Raw genomic sequence first — 13,224 nt, 5'->3', positions numbered from 1 at the left:
ACTTCTGTCAAGATAAAAAGAATAATGTTACGACTACATATTACAAGCGTAGAAATAGATATTAATGTTATTTACAGAACTCTTAAAAATTGTCAACTACTCCAACTCCTACGAACAGTAATGGATTATTTTAAGAGAAGGAAAAACGATAGAAAACGTGACAAGATGAGATAGCATTGGTAGTATACGCACTGCAACTAATGTCCACAAGGATGACCGCGACGCGCGACTGGAGCAGAGCTGAGAACAGAGAGATTGGAAAAGAGCGAGAATGCTGTAGGAAGAGAGAGTGTGTGAGCTGCCGCAGACGCAGCACAGTTACCTAAGCAAACAGAAGTGCGACATGAAGCAAAGTTAACGATGACGGAAATGATCGTTGCGCAAGCGCAAACAGACGGCCCGGAGCTGCGCAGTGGTCAGTGAGAGGATTCCCGGCGATCACTGCGACATTCACCTTCGTTAGCTGCTTGAGGACCACCTTATGCGTTTCATGACTCTTTCTCCATTTCTCATTGCACAAGGCCTACCACTGCCTTGGCACGCTGCTGTCGCTTGGAATTGTACTGGTAGAAGAACTGTTGAAAAATAAAGATGCGAGTGTAGGAGGAAGAGATGAATTTGAGGAATGAAAGAATAGAGGAGCAGCTGAATGCACAAAAACGAAAGGGGATACTTAATATAAAGAAGCAGGCGATTGTAATTTCCAGAGTCATCTTTCTCTCTTAAAGCGAATAGAGTCTGAATTTTTTTCGTCTTTCGTCTACTGTCCAACTAACAACCAGGCTGGGCAACAATACATTACAAGTTATTAAAGGAATGTATTTTATAGGTTACAGTATAGGTGAGATCACCTTGTTGGTAGTCCACGGAGTCGTGATGCTAATCGCCACAATATTATGGCCCGCTAAAAAATACCACAAAACACCTTTATGATCACTTTTGACGAGATCTGGGTTAATCATTACCCTCAGATGTTATATGACCATCACTCATTTTTCAGGAACCCAAATCACTGTAATAAACACAAAGAAGATATGCATTCAGTAAATTCTGAATAGCGAAGTACACTTTTTTGGAAACTTGGTTAACTTCAACTTCTGTAATTGAAGTGTGCAAAATGAGCGATTCTTGTCGTTGTTGTAGTTCCTGGAACTAGAAAACCAGAATGGTCATAACTAGTCCCGGATAATTGTTCAGGCATTACTCTTTTAGAACTTTCCCTCTTAAATACCATGCAACACATTGTGATCGGTAATTACACCTCGATTAAACAACTTTTTTAAGGCATTTCTTCAGATATTATTCAACATTTTATCTATTTCTGTTTTAGACAATGAGAAGTAGGCGTTAAATTGATGTACCCATGAGACTGATTGTGCAAAAAAAAAGTTTCCAGGGGGTGAAATGTAGACAAAAGAAAAAACAAGAGAGAGGGAGAAAGAGTGAAAGAGAAGTAGAAAAGGAGAACGAATAAACAAGAATGTCAGAATATGTTTATGAATTGGAGAGGGAAAAATGAGGAAAAAAATGAGGAAATGTTTGAAAAGCTGTTTGTTTGAAGATGAAGAAATTATTTGTGCAACATTATACAATATTTATATTCAGATAAGACGCAAAATCACATGCAAGATAAAATTTTCCTCATATTTTCGCATTGTTCGTAAGGATGGTCTGATTTTCTTTGTAGAGATTTTGTTTTTTTCTGAAATTTATTTAGTGAGACAGGTAGAAGATAGTAATGTAAAGTGAAAGGGAATTCCTTGTGCATATGTGCGAGCCTAAGAAATCCAGGTATCGATGTGATGCGGGATGTGATTGTGTTTCTTTTCTGAAAATAGCATTTTCTAGCTTGGCAGCATCAGTAGCAGTTTGGTGGAAACAGCCACGAGTAAAGAGAGAATCTACTCGTTTTCAAAATAACCTTTTCCTATGCACTCATTGATCAAACAAATTGGAGTTGTCCACATTTACTGACTGACCCGAATTGTTGACAACTCCCATTTATTTGGTGTTCAGCTGAGAAATCAGATTATTTGATGTTAAACAGCTCGGATCTAAATTGGGACTGGAAGGATCAAATCTGGAAACTAAAGACAAAGTCATGACCGCTGTCCGGACAAACATTCGCCGCTCGTCAAACTGGACCGCTTTAATTTATGGGAAACTCGCGCCTAAGTTCCTGAGTACGACCGCTCCGACTTTCTCCCAACGGCCTGAAGAAATCGCCGACGTCAGTTGCACAGTCTCAACTCTAATACGATTTCGTTGACCGTACTGAGTTGTTTGGCGGTGTCGATAGGGTCGTTCGACGATGACCGCACCTAACGAGATGTTATCGCAAATCTTTTATGTCAACGTGGATGAGATAATCTCATTTTAGACTGGGCGACGGAGAAGCAAAGAAAGAAAACAAGATAGGAATCGGGAGGACAGATTGAATCCTGAGAATAATTACAATTCCATACTTCAAAGAGAGGCAGCTTTAGAACATATAATATTTTCTAAAGCAGCATTTAAAGGCACCACTCCACGAATCTGAGGTGGTACGGATTTCAGGTGGAGTATTCGTATACGGGATAGTAGATTATGGGGAGGAGGATGATCCCGTCCATTTCTTCCTAATTGCCGTGAAAAACGGCCCGGAAGATAAGGCTTCGGACGTTCTGGCGCACTATTTTCTACAAGGAGTTCGACTGGAGCGCGCCAGCCTTGTGCGGCGCCGCATCTTCGGGGCCGTTTTTCACGCAATTAGGAAGAAATGGGCGGAGTCACCACCCTCTCCGTAGTCTCCCATCCCGTATACGAATACTCCACCTGAAATCCGCACCACCTCAGATTCGTGGGGTGATGCCTTGAGACTTTTTGGCGTTTCTCCACTGACAAGATGTATTTTGAATGTAAAATCCCACTGGAAGTTCGGGAAGTGGAAATTCATTGGGAGACACGAGACTTAGATGCAACAACTCGTCCTATAACGCTAACAGTATCCAAGACAGTAGGCTAAAAACATTGTCTCTCGACGCCATGATTTTCCTGTGATTGTCGTCATTCCAGGTGAAGAATTTGAGGCATCAAGAAGAAGGAAAGCAAATTTTTAAAGATATCCAGCTTTTAAAGAAAGATATTGATGGCTTTCTTCATACGGATCCTTATGTTCATTTTCATTTACTTAGGTAGTTTTGAGCACAACAAGCAGGGCTGATTTCGAGGTTGTGAACATGAACAAACACAATGAATGAACAATGGAGAAATGATGGAGTATTGTTTTTTGTGATTTATTGGAAATGATTTTTTTAAATCTAGTTCTACGATCTATTTCCTAGACCTTCGTTGAAGGTACACAAATAAAATGAGCTAAAAGGAACACAGAATTAAGGTGCAAGATAGCACCTAGAAGGCAGGCTATCAGTTTGTCCTGAACCGGACTAAGAGACTCGGAGAAGTCGAGTGGGCGAATCTTAACAGAGCGTTTGGTTGTTTTTTTCCAACACACTTCATTTCTGGAGTCTCATTCCAGCTACTGGAGCTCTATTCAGCAAACTAACAGTGCTTGACCTGGATTCCACTTACCGGGATAAGTCGTTTCGAATTTGCTGAGAAGCTGAAACGTTTGCGAAAAACTATGACATAAGGACTCGTTAAAGTGGAAAACTGGAATATTAAGGGCGAATGCTCAATGATTGCGCCAGAACAGTCCGGATGAGTGTCGCATAATACTGTAAACTACAGTCTTGTAGTGCGTACACACTTCCCCTCAAAAATGCAGTTGGTTATGATGAAACCAATATTCACGCGTTACTATGTTATTAAACAAATATCATATGCTAGCATCAACCACCATATACAGAAGATTATACTTTCTGAACTAATAGAACGAAGTATTATACTGCTATTATTTCGCATTTTGTTGTTATTCTGTTCCTCTACGTCCAGACGCCCATCCCCATCCTAAACACAATGACGCGCAATCGATTTTCGCATCGGGAGAGAAAAAGAAGTGTGTGCCACGCGGTGTGGGGACGTGCGGTGCGGTAGAGGCGCCGCAGCCAAGCGAATAAAGATAAGTGACCGTAAATAAAGCAATTTTCTCGCGTGGATCTTTGCAATCGTGAAATATGGATATGGGAAAAATTCAATTCCACACTGTATTGAAGAATTAATTTTCAGTTCGATAAGATTTCATGTGTTCCATCCACCGTGACCGAATGAGGTCGAAAATGTCTCTGCAACCTTATCTTCCCATGCAAAAACCGTTGACATGGTTCACCCGATTTTTCTTCTGAAAGTCTACCCTACCGCCGCTAATGTGCGTCGACACAGAATCCGTTTTCGACGGATCAACCGGTCGAAAATTCTCGGAATCCTTCAAAGACGGAAAACTTTGAACTACTCAAGCCAGTGGATCCAGAAATGGTCGTGGAGTTTGATTCTCTCGGGTCCCGGCTAGAAAGTGAGAGAACTTTCGCTGACCTCCGTTAATTACCTTCACACCGCTTTAAGTGCAATGCAGTCCTTCACTTTTCTCTCACTGGAACACCTCCAACTTCTAGAAGTAAATTTCTACTTTTTCACATATTTATGGGAACCGAAAATTATTCTGGAGAAGCTGCATACACGTTTCGGCTGGCGATTGTCGCTTTATCTATATTTCCTCGATATAACAGATTTTTTGGAAACTAGCAAATTGAGAAATGCTGGGTCCCGTGGAAATATGTGCTGAGTGGTTAACTTTGGTTTTAATTCAAGACTTCGAAAGTTTTCTTGGGAATGCCACCGATTTTAGAATGTTTTGAAAAGAGAATGTCGAGGAAAATATTTCTGCTTCTGGTAATCTCATGAAAAATAAGAACTTTGTTTAGAGACAATGTGTAACAGAATGCAAGAAATAATACAGTTAAGGTCTTGAAAAAACGCTAACTGAAATCAACTGTGCTACGGTACAATTTTGTGGAATAAGTAATGAAAAGCTCAAAATTTGAGAATAAACATCAATTGTTTTGAAAATAATGGAAGCAAATGCACAAAAGTAAATTAATAGTAAATTCAAGTTATAAGGCTGTACACTAGCACCGTTTTTTCACCCAGGATAAAATTGAGCTTTTTCTGTATGTCAATTAAGCTGGGCACGTACATATGCTTCATCGTAGTCGCTTGTGCTTGCGCTACGACCCGTGTTTGTTATACTATCCGCACCGAGAGGTCACCTCAAGATGAGTGGACAAACGAGATTTTGCCGATTTTTCTTCCCCAAATGAAACATCTGGCGCATTGCTTAAACATGTTATATAAACATGCTGTTCATAGTTTATCTAGTTCTTATTTAGTCCTCTTTTTAGTTTATGTTGTTTATTTATGGGAACTAGTCCTTATATGAGTGTTTTCCATATTCTCAGCCATTCAGAATATTTAACAAAAAGTTGGTTTTTTCCTGACAAAGGTTGTTTGTCAACAAGTGAACAAGAACAAATTTTCGTTAAACAAACATAAAGAAGGTTGAAATGGAACCTATTAATCCTAGCCAGAGAATATGTGGACACCACAGTCAGATATCCGCTCAGCTTATACAGTACCAACAAAATAAGAGCGATTTCAGGAATTCCTTAGTTTTATCAGTTTCAAAGGCCATCCTCGACCAGGAAGTTATATGCGATCGTTAATGACAGTTTTCGGTCCTACCTTTTCAGCAAACAATGACTACTGGTTGACAAGCGCTCTAAACGACCGATCACAGGAATCTCAGTGGAACTCGCACGGACGCAGATATTTGCAAATACCTTTCTTGTATCTTCAGAGAATTTCACATGAAACATCTCATGCATACAATTCATTGCGGTTTTCAGTGATTCAGTGTGGGATGTAAAAAATGAGATAAGTTTCTGACTTATAGCTTTGGTGCTTATGTTTACTCCGATGACGCGTTTTCAATTGGAGCAATGCAGAGAGTAGAGAGAATATGCATCAAACAGAGAAATTGCGCTCGTTATGCCGCCAACCGAACCGACGTCTTTATGTACTTCGCTATTCTCAAGAAAAAATCTCTGCTTATGACAATAATTACTGTAGTAAGCGACTCAACTTATGATGTTGTTCCACGAAGTGGTTCTTGTTGCGTTCACGAGAAGACTAGAACATTCTAGAAAAAGCAACCCTTCTACTTCTTAGCATGGTAAAATTACAAACCACTTCAAAGCCGGGAAGAAACGCATCGCATTTCAACGCTGCCATTCTCTAAACATCAAACCACGAACGTCATACGTTTTCTTAGAAGACCGGTCTAAATCCCCTCCAAATAACAGCGAACCCTCGATTAAGTTATATTTTCTATTACATTTGTATTTCTATAGCAAATAGACTGACTGTGATGCGTATATTTGTGAAACCCAAGGAAATTGATAGTTCAGGACCTCGATATTGAATAGAATGGATGAGAAATGATAGGCAAAAATGAAGTGAACAGCGAGCAAACAAAATTATACTTCCAAATCATTTCATCCTTTAGTTGTTATTGTTACTTTTTGAATTTATCCATGCCATCCATTATCCATACAGCTATTTTGCGTTCATACTCGGGCAAATAGGAGAACAGAAAAATAATATTTTTTTTAAACGATAAACCACCACGATACGATAAATGAGAAGCACGAACAGATTAGTTTGTAGTAGTGGAACAGTAAAAGAAATAAGAAACGACAGAAGGAGGAGGAGAATGGGCCACATTTTCTAAAATTAATGTGGAGCTTAGAGAATTCAGGTAGAGGTGAATTTGTGTCCGACGTAGACCGAAGAAGTTCTTGAGATGAGAACCTTCGAAGGATAGATAGAAAAATTCTTGAATAGGAAAAAAGAAGTGAGACTATTTACGCGAATGTTCCTTCGAAAAATAAAGAATGTTTGGCTGAAAGGATTTCAGAAAAACTTGCAAAATTAACGAAAAAAAGAGTTTCCACATTGAAACACGTTCCAGTGGATTGGATCCTGTTTTTGATCAGCTAGCTTCATGAATCCTTCTGAAGGGCTTGAAAAAAGTGCAAATCGCTTACTAGCTAAAGAGCTTTGTACGCCAAAAATAAATGACTTTCCAAAGAAACGTAGCCTCAGGAAGGAGGAGGCACAGCATGGGTCTATTCCAAATGGGTAAGTTATTCACATGAAATTTGGACAAGCACGAAACGAAGAGATGAGATGAAAAAGGAAGGAGAAGTTGAGAAGAAATAGAATCAGTCAACGGATCAGTCTAGGGTGTCTAACAGAACACCACAGAACTCTTTTAGAACCTATAGTAGTCTTAAGACGCTGTGGAATTTTGACGAATCTGGCCGTCTCCACTCTCAGCTTACTCTCAATTAGGTTGAGCTTAAGCAGAAGTTGAGTGGAACAAAGTCGGTCGCGGTGAGATGTGGAGATGAGGGGCGGCGGCGGTGACGGTGGAGGGGACGAGGTCCTTATGTTGGCGTGCTGGCTTTGCGACCACCATCGATGAGGACAAATAATCACGCCCGAACAATGCAGTCAGCCCGGAAAGGATAAGGACGATTTACGTGCACGGTTTTTTTCTGCGAAAGTTCTTAATGGAGCTGAAGCTGGTTTTCGCGCTATGTTCAGCGCTTATTCAAGACTCTAACGCGTTTTTTGAGGCGTACATGCTCAGAAACGAAAGGTGACACCTTGCGAATAGCCAGCAATCCCGTCAACGTGCCACTGCGGTGAAAAATCCTCAATGATGCACCATTTTCGCCAAACGTTATAGCGTAGCCCCATCTACCAGATTTTTTTCCAAGGTAGTACTTTTAAGTAACAGTAGTATTAACAGCAGTAAATGCGTAGAATACTAACTGGAATATTTGGGAAATAACTGCAAATCTTGTATAATAGGCATCAGAAAGGCATGTCGACTTATAACGTAATGGATTTTGTAGAGTTCACTCTCTTGTTTCAATCTTTCCGTCCGCTCTCACATAAAAACTTGTTCTTGAAAAAAAAAACACAAGTCATTCGTAAAACACCAGTCTCTTATTTAAATATTCCTTATTTTAAAGAAGAAGAGACTAGCTTTGAATTCCTTACAAACTCACTTTTGACGTAGCTAAAAGAGTGTATTTCGTGTGTGGATTGCTGGAAAAATCCTTTTTAGCCACAGAAATGAAAGAAAGAAGAAAAGGAAAAATGAAGAAATTACGACTGAAAGAGAAGAACTTTCGTAACGAAATCAAAAAAAAAAACTACTGAGGCGTGTATTTGTGCACAGAAGTTCAAGAAACGTACACACCTTTATCCATGAGGAGATAATAATAAAATCGGAAGTTAAAAATCTATCTCTGAAAGTTTATGGCCCGATTTTTTCCGAATGAAGGTAGTGTTCGACCCCTAGAAACATAGAAGAAGCATTTATTTTTGCTCGTACACAGTCGATTTGAACAGTACAGAGACTATTTATTAAGCTGAGGAAATGCGTTCGCTGCGGCGAGGCGTCACAGTCCCGCGGGTAAACATAAGTGCCGACGACTATATGAACATCTAAGTTTTTAACTCCTATAAAAGTCGCGTATTATCTTTTGCAGGTTGAATCGATATCTGCCGAGTAACGATGCAAACCGAATGACCTTAGGGGTTCTAGTACCACCAACTACTTTAGCAGTAAGTCATAGACAAAAGTAAAGGCACTCATCATTTCCACATAGCTAATGTTTTTCGAAAATATTCCTGAGATTACTTTTACAGAATCTATTCACGTTCATAAGATGTGACAATTTTCGAAAAAAAAAACCGATCTATAACTAAAGCTTAGGGAGTTTTATGACTTACGATACGATACGATGCAGAGGAGATACATATCCGTTTATTTGTTTGTTTACGAGGTACACTTTGCATTTTCAAACAGCAAAGAAAAAAGGCAGATAATTGTAGCAAACACACATCGCGACTAATTAAGGCTTAATAAAAACAGAATAAGAGGTTGGAGAAGCTCAAGTGCCTTATTACAGAATGATTGTTAGAATCCATCTGGAATTTCGGAAAGATATGGCAGGGGTGTTGTGGACGATGATAAAGTGTGTTAATAACTATACAACTTTGACGGCAATATCGTTCGAGGACAGATAGGGGAACGAGGATGAGGGGAGGTGCGCAGATCGGCGCGCAACAATCCCCATCGCAGCGGAGAGATATCAGCGTGATAACGGAATGGAGAAACAGCTGGCTGTTTGCGAGTTAGGATCCTAAATTGGGGTCAAGACCACATTGCATCTTGTAGCGAACGCGCCCCTGAACCCCTACGCCCTCCTTCTTCGCCGCAGTCCGTCCCATGTGGCGAACGCCGGTCCGATCGAGCGTTACGAACTAGTAACATCGAGACGAGTTGTACGAGTTACGAATGATGAGCGCGACCATCAACGGGTCGAAGAAGACCGCGAACCGAGCAACTCATGTCACAAGACGCGTAATCTCCTTGAAACAATCTTATCCAAACCGAAATTTTCAGCGAATTCCCGCTGAGTATTTGCTAAAGGACGGAAGACGTCTCTGCACATCCACACGAAGCTCAGCTCACCAATCCTAATTTCTTTAGGATTTGACCAGTTGGACGAGATGTCTTCAAATTTGCGCAATCGAATCCTTAATAAAAATAAGGTCATCGATAACAAAATGATACAACGAGTGATAAAGCGAAAATGCTATTAATGCCATAAGTGATGTCATTTTCACAGAACATTGTTGACAAAAAGACTTAATTTCTTTACGTTGATTCTCTTAGTCCAGAACGCTCACGTTTGTCTGTTTTGATAAGAATCGCTATCTGTGTTTGAGCGAAAACTAGTCGTGTTCTCTTCTTCGTTCGAAACCCCGCCCCGAAACAATTGTCATCGCTTCCGCAGTGATCCTACTGGATTTTTCTGAAAACCTCACAATTAAAGGGGGAGGATGATGGAAGCCTAATTTCCTTCTGGAGTTAGTAATTTTCCTACAAGATATCGTTTATTTCTGTCGCAACTTTAAAAGTGTGTAAGCAATTTGAAGTTATTTTGCGGTCATCCAACTTCTTATAAGGGCCAGTTTCGGCTACCGTAACCAGCGCGAACGATCAAGAACGAGGAGATTTCAAACCGTTTTCACATGAGATCGACCGCTGGTTCGAAACCACCCTAGTGCTCACCAAGCCTTTCATCATTCCTGGGTCGATAAATTGGTACCAGGCTTATCTGGGAGGATAAAAAACTGTCTGGACACATCGGCTAGCCACCGCAATTTATTGTATAGGCCATTTACACTTTCGTGAACCTCAAACGATTCCGAATTGAAGTGAATGTGGTGGCGCATCCCAAGCGGATTGATTAACTCCAGACAATTTATCCCTTTATCTGGTTACGAAACTGTAACAACGAGCTTTGCTACGCTATTCTTTGGGGCCGGATTAGATGATTATCTGGTCAATCGAATGAATCAAGCTTTTTCGAATCGTTTCAAGTGCTGAGTGTTTGAAAATATTATTTCTCGAATTGTATTCGAAAACTTACATACTTCTTTTCATTTCTTTTTTTTTTTACTATAGTCCCACAAGTCGTGTTTAAGGGGAAAATTCTCTGAAACAAATAAATGGAAGTAATTTTCTCTCGAAGAAAAAGTGTGACGCCAGTCACTCCGCTTTTAATCCTCTGACAAGCTTTCAACCAAATGTTTGACAAGTTTCGATCACTCACATGGAGTCCAACTTTCCTAAATAAGAGGAAAATTTCAAACAGAATTCAAACTTCTCTTTTTTATGTTGGAAAGCTTTTTTGCAGTGCAGACGCTGCCGAGCACAATCGACATCGAGAAGGGGCCTGCATCGAGCTCTTGCTAAATTCAAAAAGCACATGTTACAGGTTAAGCTGAAGTCATTAAATCCAGTGGTCAACACAGACTACTATTCGTATTTTTTTATTTGCGTTTTTTCGACAAATTGGTAATTAATTACTTAGAAGCAGTGGATTGACAACGATGCCGATTTAGGAGCACAAATGTGCGCAGAAGTTTCAGAGCACAAGCCAAGGAACTACGAGTCAAGGTTGTGTTGTATAATGGATCCTTTCCTTGACCTCCTTGACTCCTCAAATTCAACGAGGGAGTTGAAATTGATCAGTAGTTCGTTCATTAGTCCTGATTCTTCAGTGGCCGCTCGTTTCGCTAGGGACAGGAAGAGCATCGAATCTTTCTTTGAAGGGCTTTTCCCGCGATTTACTTGAAAACATGGCAGTTAGCAACTTGGATCGCGTCTGAATCTGCATTTCATACAAACTCTTGTGCGGTTCTTTCGATGGGATTTCTCATTTGGTGGCCAGATTCACCGGCTATCGTAGAGCAGATTACAAAACGAAGAAGGCCGATCATTAAAACTTCAGCCATGCTCCGCCACATTACCACGTTTAGTGCATTCTCCCTTACCACATTAATTATTTGTATGACAGCGTTGAGGTCACCAAGCACCAGGGAATCGCTCAGCTGGAGCTCAACCTTACTCTACTGCGCAGGAAGAGTGAAGTATCACACCAAGGAAAGAGGGTGTGTGGTGTAGGGTTTTTCGCAGGGAAAACTCATCACGCAAATCAATGGCTAGATTTTTCTTCTATTCCGCAGAGTTATGAAGAAAAAAATCAATTAAAAAATGTCCCAACAGCAAATTTCAAATGAGTCTAACCTACGCTAGAGGTACAAACACTTCTTTAAAACTAAGATCAGTATCGCCCTGTTTTACTTTGTGAGTTTAGTATGTGTTTATTTGAGCATTTCGTGCTGTTAACAAGGTGTATCCAGTTGATTTCAGTCCTCCTTTTTGTCCCGTCTCCTTTTTTATTTCTTATCCTTTTTTTGGCCCTCGACTATATGCACTCCTAGATCTTGTGGATAGTACAATAGCTGCTGACACGAATCCTTAAGTCCGAGTTGCAAGCAAAAAATAACGCTTTCACCGCGTTTTAAGGACCGTTTTAAGGACTGTGCGGAGTACAACCAACAGGAATCTTCACGTCCTTTTCTTTTCTTGCAGTTATAATTCATTCAAGTTCAAGGTGCTACGTTTTCCCCTTATTTATTGAAGGGTATCATATTACTGGAATGTCCGTTGCATAAATTTTCTTCCTCCTTCCTTTTGATTCGTTCCTTTTCATCTGGATAGATCACTTCTGCTGCCGAGAGGAAATGATAAGAACCTTAGTGCAGCTGCGTAAGCGGCTGCGACCGAAGCGGTGGCATAGCGGTATCAAAACGGCATGAAGTGCGGTGCAATTGCGTACGCGGCTTCTCCCGAGGAGGTGTGGTGGAGCATGGCGGGTAGGAGCATACTGGAACCCTTGTTGGCACCAGCATCGATGCAGTTTGCGACGGTTCCAACTCGCTTCCAAATGCTGCTTCCACAACGCCGTCTCGAGCGCTTACGCAAATACACCGTAATTCATGTCGTTTTGACCCGACTATACGTAGCGGTTTGGAGCCAAAGAGGGTCCCAACCGTTCGCCCCTCCGCGCCGCTTCGAGCGCAACTTCACCGAGATTCTGGTCGTGTTCACCCGAATGTAGCGCTGCTGTTCCTCCAGGCTCTCCTTCCAACAACGATGGCTCACTGTACAAGCATGTGTTTATTGCCCAATTTTTCGCGCAGATTCTCCTAAGTTTCCTGCATATTTTAGAAGTTAGACTCTTCTTTTTTCTCTTCTCTTCCGAGAAAGGACAGTGCACCTAATTCATGGTGAAAAGCGTAGGACTTTATCCTTCATTGGTATTGTTTCTGATTCTTGGCGAGACGCTAAACTTCGGCACGTTACACACTAGATCACTGCCCTATCCATCCACGTATACAACTTGGTGGAAATTGCGCTCCATGCAAGATTAGCGACCGACCGTTATTGCAGTATCCTTTAAGGCGCCTTGCGTTCCACGGATGCTTCTTATTAGTTTTGAAGTACCACCTGTGCGTCTGAAAGCTATATCATATTGTAGGATTTATGTAGGATGATTTACGGTTTCAACGTCGTGTTTAACGATTAAGTGACACCTTTCGTAGTTTGAGATTAGCAACGCAAACATTCGGGGACCAGAGTTGTGGTTCCATGTGATGGTTCAGGAAGAGGTTCCTCTTGCAGGGATCCAAATGAGTATATGCATGTTATTGTTATCCTCTTTCCCTTACTTCCAATTGTTCGCAGAGTTCAGTTTGTAGCTTCAATGCATTAGAAAGTCCTCTTTTGTAGTGCCT

Source organism: Necator americanus, chromosome IV, assembly GCF_031761385.1.
Source record: "Necator americanus strain Aroian chromosome IV, whole genome shotgun sequence".
NCBI classification, from domain to species: domain Eukaryota; kingdom Metazoa; phylum Nematoda; class Chromadorea; order Rhabditida; family Ancylostomatidae; genus Necator; species Necator americanus.
Note: the sequence above shows the minus strand (reverse complement) of the source record.